Consider the following 12,892-nt stretch of genomic DNA (forward strand, 5'->3'; position numbering starts at 1 on the left):
CATATACGCACGTATATACATAAACGCCCACACACGCACAAATACATACCTATACATTTCAACGTATACATACAAACACATACACAAACACATACGTATATACCCATGTACATATCCATACCTGCTGCTTTTATCCATTCCCATCGCAACCCCGCCATATATGAAAATGACCTCCCCCCACCCCCCCCCCCCCCCCCCACCCCCCACGCACGCGCGAGGTAGCTCTAGGAAAAGACAGCAAAGGCCACATACGTTCACACTCAGTCTTTAGCTGTCATGTGTAATGCACCGAAACCACAGCTCCCTTTCCACATCCAGGCCCCACAGAACTTTCCATGGTTTACCCCAGACTCTTCACATGCCCTGGTTCAGTCCATTGGCAGCACGTCGACCCCGGTATACTAGATTGTTCCGATTCACTCTATTCCTTGTACGCCTTTCACCCTCCTGTATGTTCAGGCACCGATCGCTCAAAATCTTTTTTCACTCCATCCTTCCACCTCCAATTTGGTCTCCCACTTCTCCTCATTCCCTCCACCTCTGACACATATATATTCTTTGTCAATCTTTCCTCACTCATTCTCTCCATGTGACCAAACAATTTCAAAACAACCTCTTCTGCTCTCTCAACCACACTCTTTTTATTACCACACATCTCTCTTACCCTTTCATTACTTAATCGATCAAACCACCTCACACCACATATTGTCCCCAAACATCTCATTTCCTACACATCCACCCTTCTCCGCAAAACCCTATCTATAGCCCGCATCTCGCAACCATAGAACATCGTTGGAACCACTATTCCTTCAAACATACCCATTTTTCCTCTTCGAGATAATACACATTCTTCAACGCTCCCAGAACCTTCGCTCTCTCAACCTATGACTCGCTTCCGCTTCCATCGTTCTATCCGCTATCACGTCGACTCCCAGATATCTACAACACTTCACTTTCTTTATTTTCCTCCATTCAAACTTACCTCCCAGTTGACTTGTCCCTCAACCCTACTGAACCTAATAACCTTGCTCTTATTCAAATTTACTCTCAGCTTTCTTCTTTCACACACTTTACCAAACTCAGTCACCAGCTTCTGCAGTTTCTCATCCGAATCAGCGACCAGCGCTGTATCATCAGGGAACAACAACTGACTCACTTCCCAAGCCCTCTCATCCACAACAGACTGCATACTTGCCCTTCTCTCCAAAACTCATGCATTCACCTCCCTAACAACCCCATCCATAAACAAATTAAACTACCATGGAGACATCACGCACCCGTGATGCAAACAGACATTCACTAGGAACCAATCACTTTCCTCTCTTCCCACACGTACACATGCCTTACATCCTTTGTAAAAACTTTTCACTGCTTCTAGCAACTTGCCTTTCACAGAGGATCTGTATCCGCCCTATCCTATTCCTTCTTCAGATCCATAAATGCTACATACAAGTCCATCTGTATTTCTAAGTATTTCTCAGATACATTATTCAAAGCAAGAATAATAGTAATAATGATAATGATAATGATAATGGTAATGACAATAATAATAGTGATGATAATATAATAATAATAATAATAATAATAATAATAGAAATAATGATAATAATTATAATTATAATGATAATAATAATAATAATAATCATATAATGAGAGTAAATGTGAATAAGAGCAAGGTTATTAGGTACAGTAGGGGTGAGGGTCAAGTCAATTGGGAGGTGAGTTTGAATGGAGAAAAACTGGAGGAAGTGAAGTGTTTTAGATATCTGGGAGTGGATCTGTCAGCGGATGGAACCATGGAAGCGGAAGTGGATCATAGGATGGGGGAGGGGGCGAAAATTTTGGGAGCCTTGAAAAATGTGTGGAAGTCGAGAACATTATCTCGGAAAGCAAAAATGGGTATGTTTGAGGGAATAGTGGTTCCAACAATGTTGTATGGTTGCGAGGCGTGGGCTATGGATAGAGATGTGCGCAGGAGGATGGATGTGCTGGAAATGAGATGTTTGAGGACAATGTGTGGTGTGAGGTGGTTTGATCGAGTAAGTAACGTAAGGGTAAGAGAGATGTGTGGAAATAAAAAGAGCGTGGTTGAGAGAGCAGAAGAGGGTGTTTTGAAATGGTTTGGGCACATGGAGAGAATGAGTGAGGAGAGATTGACCAAGAGGATATATGTGTCGGAGGTGGAGGGAACGAGGAGAAGAGGGAGACCAAATTGGAGGTGGAAAGATGGAGTGAAAAAGATTTTGTGTGATCGGGGCCTGAACATGCAGGAGGGTGAAAGGAGGGCAAGAAATAGAGTGAATTGGAGTCATGTGGTATACAGGGGTTGACGTGCTGTCAGTGGATTGAAGCAAGGCATGTGAAGCGTCTGGGGTAAACCATGGAAAGCTGTGTAGGTATGTATATTTGCGTGTGTGGACGTGTGTATGTACATGTGTATGGGGGGGGGGGGGCCATTTCTTTCGTCTGTTTCCTTGCGCTACCTCGCAAACGCGGGAGACAGCGACAAAGTATAAAAAAAAAAAAAAAATAATGATAATGATAATGATAATGATAATAATAATAATAATAGCGATGATATTTTTTTTTCTTTTTTTTTGATTTTCCAAAAGAAGGGACAGAGGGGGGCCAGGTGAGGATATTCCCTCAAAGGCCCAGTCCTCTGTTCTTAACGCTACCTCGCTAATGCGGGAAATGGCGGATAGTTTAAAAGAAAATAAAAGAATATTTCAAACTATTTATTTATTATACTTAACCACCGTCTCCCGCTTCTCCTTCTTCCCTCCACCTCTGACACTTATATCCTTTTTGTCAATCTTTCCTCACTCATCATCTCCATGTGTCCAAACCATTTCAACACACCCTCTTCTGCTGTTGACCACTTTCACAAAGGTTACTACGTATTTACTCAATTTCGACGTCACTTGAATCAGGTAAATTGCTGGACGAAGATGTACTATGGCGGCGGTTACCAGTGTGTGCAGGACCATGATGATCGTACCAAATATTCAGCAATCCAGCTCAAAACTGTTACTACAACGGCGCCTCCAGTCAACAGTCTATAACAGAAAATCAACCTGAGTGTTGCAACGATGAAGACTTCCTCGATGAGGCAGGCCCCCAGGAGAGAAAGGATCGTGAAGGTGTTGTTGGCATTCACTGTGCCATAGTCTCCAAGATCACTGCTTCTCTGAACACAACTGACCATACAGAGATGCTGACCTTTGTGACCATCTTTACCATGACTACAGGAATGCCAGTGCGCATCATCTTTGCCACCTCCACGACAAGTACCACAACTATCTCATCCAAGAATATTCTATGGACTTTCTGTGTGACCTGCACAGCGTAGTCAACCCTTGTAATGAGAGGAACCATTACCTCCTCCACCACCATTCTCACGAAGATGATGAACACTAAGAGGAACATAGTCACCTGCAATATGAGTTCCCACACGATATTCCTCACAACTCTCCACACAAGACCTACGAGCCATCTTATTGTGCTCACTACCACTGGCTCCATCAGGCTCAAGAACTCCTGTTCGAGAACGAAGCAGGTGACTACAATGACCCAGATGGTGTAAAGTGCCAGGCGAACACCCATACGAAGACATGAGAGAAACACACACCTGCACATACCCACAAGGTACAACAATACCGGTGCAAAATATGGGAGGGTAACCAATGACCAGGTGGATCCACTGCGCCATGGTAGCCGGTCCAGGAGCATGAGCAGCATTTCCTTAGGTTTTGTTGATCCAATGTTTGGCAGGACACGATGAACGTGTTTGTACACAGTGCGCATGATGATGGATGATCTGTTTTTGTTTTAGTGAGAGATGGTTGATGATATGTTCACTTAATATCCCGGATGAGTAATATAGTTTGGTTGTAGTTATGTTTTTGTATTGTCTAGAGTAGTTATGATAATACTTGTGGTAGGCATGAATATGTGTATATCAAGGATGGTTAATCCTGTTAAAATGTAGAGTAGTTATGATAATACATGTGGTAGGCATGAATATGTGTATATCAAGGATGGTTAATCCTGTTAAAATGTAGAGTAGTTATGATAATACATGTGGTAGGCATGAATATGTGTATATCAAGGATGGTTAATCCTGTTAAAATGTAGAGTAGTTATGATAATACATGTGGTAGGCATGAATATGTGTATATCAAGGATGGTTAATCCTGTTAAAATGTAGAGTAGTTATGATAATACATGTGGTAGGCATGAATATGTGTATATCAAGGATGGTTAATCCTGTTAAAATGTAGAGTAGTTATGATAATACATGTGGTAGGCATGAATATGTGTATATCAAGGATGGTTAATCCTGTTAAAATGTAGAGTAGTTATGATAATACATGTGGTAGGCATGAATATGTGTATATCAAGGATGGTTAATCCTGTTAAAATGTAGAGTAGTTATGATAATACATGTGGTAGGCATGAATATGTGTATATCAAGGATGGTTAATCCTGTTAAAATGTAGGGTAGTTATGATAATACATGTGGTAGGCATGAATATGTGTATATCAAGGATGGTTAATCCTGTTAAAATGTAGGGTAGTTATGATAATACATGTGGTAGGCATGAATATGTGTATATCAAGGATGGTTAATCTCAAATTAGTAGTTATGATAAACATGTGGTAGGCATGAATATGTGTATATCAAGGATGGTTAATCTGTTAAATGTAGAGTTATGATAATACATGTGGTAGGCATGAAATGTGTATATCAAGGATGGTTTAATCCTGTTAAAATGTAGAGTAGTTATGATAATACATGTGGTAGGCATGAATATGTGTATATCAAGGATGGTTAATCCTGTTAAAATGTAGAGTAGTTATGATAATACATGTGGTAGGCATGAATATGTGTATATCAAGGATGGTTAATCCTGTTAAAATGTAGAGTAGTTATGATAATACATGTGGTAGGCATGAATATGTGTATATCAAGGATGGTTAATCCTGTTAAAATGTAGGGTAGTTATGATAATACATGTGGTAGGCATGAATATGTGTATATCAAGGATGGTTAATCCTGTTAAAATGTAGAGTAGTTATGATAATACATGTGGTAGGCATGAATATGTGTATATCAAGGATGGTTAATCCTGTTAAAATGTAGAGTAGTTATGATAATACATGTGGTAGGCATGAATATGTGCATATCAAGGATGGTTAATCCTGTTAAAATGTAGGGTAGTTATGATAATACATGTGGTAGGCATGAATATGTGCATATCAAGGATGGTTAATCCTGTTAAAATGTAGGGTAGTTATGATAATACATGTGGTAGGCATGAATATGTGCATATCAAGGATGGTTAATCCTGTTAAAATGTAGGGTAGTTATGATAATCTTGAGGATAGGAAGAGGCGTGTGTTTTGATAGGGAAGTGTAGTGTGCTATGTAGAGTAAGGTAAATATTTGATAATGATATGTGTATGGGAAAGACGTCACCATCTTTTATCACACACGAAAGATCACTACTGCTGTAATGTACGTAATGTACAGTAATGATAAGTTAGATTGGTGAAAATAATTGTATGTTATGAATGGTAAAGATGACAGTGATCAAAATTGCAGTGAATTTATTCATGAAAGTGATAATTATGCCACTGGTGGGGATTGGTAACTGCGTTAAGGGAATGATAACATTTCTTATTAATAAACCAAAACGCCGACATTGTTTCCCTTGACAATATCACATGCCATCCTGTTCACTCACGGGTCTGGTTAAGAGCCATCTTCACTACACTTCACTACACACTTTACATTACTTGAAGATGCTTTTGACCTGCTGGCGCTTACAGGATCATATCAAGCATATGTTCACTATACCAGGGTGATGTTCATTGTTGAAGAGAAATAATGAAATTAATCGCACAACCAAGATGCTTTCCTCATACAATGATAAATGTTTATCTTATGGATGACATATACATATACATACTTGCTTGCCTTCATCCATTTCTGGCGCTATCCCGCCCAACAGGAAACAGCACCGATATTAACCAACGTGACTGAGGACTTAGAGAATGTGGTACAAACATAATGGTCATTGTGATAAATGATTTGTTTATCATAATTGTGTATTGTGTTGCATTATAATGGTTGTTCAGAACCAAGATCTTTAAGCCAGAATCCTTAATATTATATAAGAAATGATAAAACGTGTTAAAAACATAAACATTTATGATTCTAAAGAACAGAATACATTGTCATGTGGGTATCTAAGTGAAAGTAGAACACAAGGAGCTAGTTTAATGCAGGAGTATTTCATCTTTTAACAAAATATTTACCTCTACCTCCCTTTTCTTTCATCATTTCTTATGTTTACTATCTAGAAATGCCTCTTATCTTACATAAAAATTCTGTATAAGTATTTGATTAATGTTCTCCAACGACGCGTTGTATAACTCTTCGTTAGTGAAGTTCATTTTGTGTAATGGATCATGCATTACAAAGTTGTGTCTATCCACACAAGTGTTACACGTCCCGGGTAAAGATATATTCTAGAGATAGCGTATGTCTAACATATATATGTGTTTTATAAATATGTATAAAAAGTTTTCCTGAGGGACAATACCTAAGACTTTCGTATTAAAGTTGATCAGTTGTAAGTGATCAAGCATCACAAAGGTGTGTCCATTGCCACAGGTGCTAGTGATCCCGGGTCAAGGTATTTCACCATCTTTGTATCTTTAACCTTTCTAGTTATAGATGTTTCATCCCTGATTCCATCCTCACAATGGATGTATGTGGTTTGTGTTGTCTTAACATATCATTAGTCACTTGAAGTGGAGAACATGCTTCTGAGCCTAGCCACTCTACTCTGTCTTCCACATGCTATTCAAGAGGTGTTACCGGATTCCGCCTATGTTTAAACCGGGGTTAACAAGTCACCTCCCGACGGCTTCTTCGTTTTACTTTTGATGATTTGAAAAATATATGAATCATATTTGGCTTTATGATGTCAATAAGATTGTTGGAAATTGTATATAATAATCTTTATCTGTCATTTGATGAACTTTAATTCATCAAAGATAAAGTTTATAAATATTGATTGTTTATCTCTCGTTGTTACTGATGAAAGTTTTTTATCTAACAAAATACTTTCATTTGACTCATAAAGAATATTCTTAAGAAAAACGTAAATAATCTTTCATTAGTCCTCATCACACAAAATAAAAGTCTGTTTTTTCAAAGTTTTCTCAGTGGATGATGGTAACATTTTGAAGAGTAGAAACTCATAACTTAGAATCCTTGAACCTTGTGTTAATAATAATTACATTACTTTTCTCTAAACAATACTTTTTTTCAGTGTATAAAACCCGGATAAGAAGCCTGCAACATAGATACTGACGCAATTATCTTTATGTTATTGAAAATATTATTGATTTCTAAATGTAAAACATTTATCTGCAAAATAGAAATCTTTATGTTAGATATGTTAATCTTAACGATATCACGTTACATATATTTCTGTACCTTGTGCTCCAGAAAAGTTATGAAATCTTATTCATTATCGTATCAAATGTTTAGCTTGCATACGATATCCCATGTATTTTCACTACAAGTCCACAAGTAAAATATATTTTTGCTCTCTGTATTTAACGGTAATCAGTGATAAGTTGTTAGAATCAGTAAATGTGTAATACATTACTTGGGTAGTAAATCCTTCGTCCATCACAATATAACGTAAGAGTGTCTAAGGTTCACCCGAGCTGGGGTTTACATTGTTGAACAACGTAATGCTTGTTGGTCGGTTTAGGTTTCATAATTGTTGACTACAGGGACGAGTTTATAAGGAAGTGAGGAATATGGGAAGGGTTTATTGATGTGTGCCGGGAGTGTGATGATGATCAGAGAAAATATATTATGTTGCAGGTCAAGACCCAGAACCTTGACTACTCGTCTATAAGAAAGTGGTTGTTTATGTTTGGTCAAGTCCCAGCTGGGCAGGGGCTCTGGTCTTATGACACATTCTTATCTGCCTTTATTTGTCATGTTTTTTTTTTCCTTGGACTGAACTGATAAGAACATTAAGAGTTAGAAATCTATCTAAACACACTTTGCCATCATATGAATTTTATGTTTTGAATTTGTAAATGATTCCTAAAATGTACATAAGTCGACGTATCACTAGACTTGACATATCTTTCAAGAAATTTATCTCTTCATTTTTGTCAATTTAACGAATAATGGCTTGTGTCAGTGTGTGTGTGTGTCCCTCACTCAGTCAAGCATTACTCCACCGTACAAGAAGGTCACAAGTAAGGGGACACATAACATATAGGTTGGGTCACGGAAAATGTCTAATGAGCTGAGGAAAAGGAAGGACATTACATACACTGGCTTGATCATTTTGTTATGGTTGTGAAATATTGGTCATCATGTGTAGAAGATGGTCCTTGTACATGAATCATGCTATATATTAGTTACACAATATGTTATAATGGTGTCTTTATCTGGTGAAATGATATATGATACAATAGATATGAACTGTCTACTTCTATATTTCTCTTTGAAAAATTAACTTTAGATTTATATCAAATTTTTCCTACACGCAATGAAATCGTGTCTGCGAGTTAAACAGATTTCTATGATATTGCAGGAAGATCTTAACAGGTTATCGGTGTACAGTGATATTCACCGTAGACATATGTTTGTGTACACAAGGTAGCAGGCAAACTACAGTACCATCTTAAGATGTGGAAATAAAACTATCAAGGCAGGAGAAGGATTTAGGTGTCATCATTAGTAGAGATGTAAAGCCAAGTGTATTAATGTACGTAATAAGAGTAACAGGCAACTTGGTGTCATGTAGCAAGAATGAACAGGTAATATTACAGCTATAGATACTCACACACCACTTACATTATGACGTACAGGTAATATTACAACTATAGTTACTCACACACCACTTACATTATGACGTACAGGTAATATTACAACTATAGTTACTCACACACCACTTACATTATGACGTACAGGTCATGTTACAACTATAGTTACTCCTAACACACCACTTACATTATGACGTACAGGTAATATTACAACTATAGTTACTCACACACCACTTACATTATGACGTACAGGTCATATTACAACTATAGTTACTCCTAACACACCACTTACATTATGACGTACAGGTAATATTACAACTATAGTTACTCACACACCACTTACATTATGACGTACAGGTCATATTACAACTATAGTTACTCCTAACACACCACTTACATTATGACGTACAGGTAATATTACAACTATAGTTACTCACACACCACTTACATTATGACGTACAGGTCATATTACAACTATAGTTACTCCTAACACACCACTTACATTATGACGTACAGGTAATATTACAACTATAGTTACTCACACACCACTTACATTATGACGTACAGGTCATATTACAACTATAGTTACTCCTAACACACCACTTACATTATGACGTACAGGTAATATTACAACTATAGTTACTCACACACCACTTACATTATGACGTACAGGTCATATTACAACTATAGTTACTCCTAACACACCACTTACATTATGACGTACAGGTAATATTACAACTATAGTTACTCACACACCACTTACATTATGACGTACAGGTCATATTACAACTATAGTTACTCCTAACACACCACTTACATTATGACGTACAGGTAATATTACAACTATAGTTACTCACACACCACTTACATTATGACGTACAGGTCATATTACAACTATAGTTACTCCTAACACACCACTTACATTATGACGTACAGGTAATATTACAACTATAGTTACTCACACACCACTTACATTATGACGTACAGGTCATATTACAACTATAGTTACTCCTAACACACCACTTACATTATGACGTACAGGTAATATTACAACTATAGTTACTTACACCACTTACATTATGACGTACAGGTCATATTACAACTATAGTTACTCCTAACACACCACTTACATTATGACGTACAGGTAATATTACAACTATAGTTACTCCTAACACACCACTTACATTATGACGTACAGGTCATATTACAACTATAGTTACTCCTAACACACCACTTACATTATGACGTACAGGTCATATTACAACTATAGTTAGTCCTAACACACCACTTACATTATGACGTACAGGTCATATTACAACTATAGTTACTCACACACCACTTACATTATGACGTACAGGTCATATTACAACTATAGTTACTCCTAACACACCACTTACATTATGACGTACAGGTAATATTACAACTATAGTTACTCCTAACACACCACTTACATTATGACGTACAATATTGATCACTGTATTAGAACGTACAAACATTTCTCCACGATTATTGAGCGAAGATGACAACATGGATAGCCAGCCTGCCTTATGATGAAGATAACAAGACTTGTAATGGCCGATATGATAGAGGTTTACAACACCAGGTATGTTTACTGATGAAGCTACATCTTACTTACATTGTGGTTGTTGTATACACAACTTCTCTCCTTCTCTTACCTGGATTTATCACAGTGGATGAATGTGCCACTGAGTTCCATCTTGTCTTTAAGTTTCCTGGCTTGTGTGTGTGTGTGTGTGTGTGTGTGTGTGTGTACAAGTAACTAAAAGACACGATACAAACACATAAGGTTAAGAAAACGGGCAACCCACATAACGGTCACAAAAGATGAGCTGGAGGCGGGGCATCGTGACGTCCCTCCCCCTGCCAGTGTCTGGTGATGGCGGGTCAAGATTTCCCACATTTATATTGATCTTTACATTATCATCCACTCCCAAACTCACCTGGCAATCTTGTGTATCAACACCAGACGTGATATATGCAACACCAGGCAAACATTGTACCATTATCTGATACGTTAATTGATGCACAATCAAGAACCAGTGAATTTCCTGTCCGTCATACGTAAGTAAGGAAGGTGACTTTAATGATGATAAATACGACCTGGTATGACTGTGTCTACACACTACCACCATCTGGTCAACATTGTACATACCAACCTTTAAACTCTGACATTCAACCACAAGGTTTAAAGTCGCTCATGAAAACGCAAACTTAAAATCTATCCATTTAAATCTACCATTCATCAATCAACATTTAAACACCGTCATTTGAACGTAAACCTTCCAGCTGCGTTATTTTACCAGAGTCCTTTAAGATACGTCATATAAACACAAATGTACGTTAAGCTTGTGCAAACCATCATTGAAACTCAAACTTTTGAATTAGAATTGTAATGAAATTGCAAACTTTTAACTCTGTCAAATTACAGCTATTGTACAAAATGATTCACTTAATTGACGAATTTTAATGTCAGTTAATTTAACGATATCCTTTGTGGCGCATCTGTGAAACACAAACCTTTAAACTTTGTCTCTAGAACTAACCACAACCATCAAGTTCTATAACTGGAAAGGAAATTTGTATAATCTGTCAAAATTTGTCATATAACGCGAACTTTTTAACCCTTCCATTTAACTGGGTCACTCTTCCCTGGCTGCCATTCATATTTTGTCCTTTTAAACTGTGACTTTATTACACTTTCGTTCATTCATCATGACTTTATTACATTTTCATTAATTCATCATGACTTTATTACACTTTCGTTCATTCATCATGACTTTATTACATTTTCATTCATTCATTTTAACTTTATTACACTTTCATTCATTCATCATGACTTTATTACATTTTCATTCATTCATCATGACTTCATTCATTTATCATGACTTCATTCATTCATCAAGTAGTTCGTCTCACTGATATTCCATTCGTAAACTTCATTCCTGCAGCTTATTTTTGACCGCCATGTTGCATGTTTCCTTAAGGATTATAATTCTTTGTGTATTTAATAATAGAAGATTCAATGATATTTCTCTTGGTACTGGAGTTAATAATGCCATCTCAGTTATCAACTCTAACTCCAGTACCAAGAGAAATATCATTGAATCTTCTATTTCTGAATACACAAAGAATTATAGTCTTAATATTAGTGATGGTCTATACAAATTGGATAACCTTAATGTTGATAAAATTTGTAAACAATTCACCTTCTTGTCCACATAATAAGTTTATGATACGCTTGTTGTCTGTCTTGGACAATCACATGTTTACCATATGGCGTCCTAGCTACGTCTGTTCGTTGTATATCAACTGACTGTTATATTTCTCTCTTGTGTCTCCCCTGATGATGTGATTATTACACGAAAGTGCACTTGGGAACTTATCGTTTTTATTTTCCCCATGGGCTCATAAGATTATACTTGATCACGTGCAAAATTGTGATCCTTTCCAATATATATATATATATATATATATATATATATATATATATATATATATATATATATATATATTTTTTTTTTTTTTTTTATACTTTGTCGCTGTCTCCCGCGTTTGCGAGGTAGCGCAAGGAAACAGACGAAAGAAATGGCCCAACCCCCCCCATACACATGTACATACACACGTCCACACACACAAATATACATACCTACACAGCTTTCCATGGTTTACCCCGGACGCTTCACATGCCTTGATTCAATCCACTGACAGCACGTCAACCCCTGTATACCACATCGCTCCAATTCACTCTATTCCTTGCCCCCTTTCACCTCCTCATGTTTCAGGCCCCGATCACAACAAAAATCTTTTCACTCCATTCTTCCACCTCCAATTTGTCCTCCCTCTTCTCCTCGTTCCCTCCACCTCCGACACATATATCCTCTTTGTCAATCTTTCCTCACTCAATTCTCCCTCACCTGTGCCCAACCATGTTAAAACACCCTTCTCTCTCGATCAACCCACAGCCTTTTTATTTCCACACATCTCTCTTACCCTTATAGTT

Source organism: Panulirus ornatus, chromosome 54, assembly GCF_036320965.1.
Source record: "Panulirus ornatus isolate Po-2019 chromosome 54, ASM3632096v1, whole genome shotgun sequence".
Lineage (NCBI taxonomy): Eukaryota > Metazoa > Arthropoda > Malacostraca > Decapoda > Palinuridae > Panulirus > Panulirus ornatus.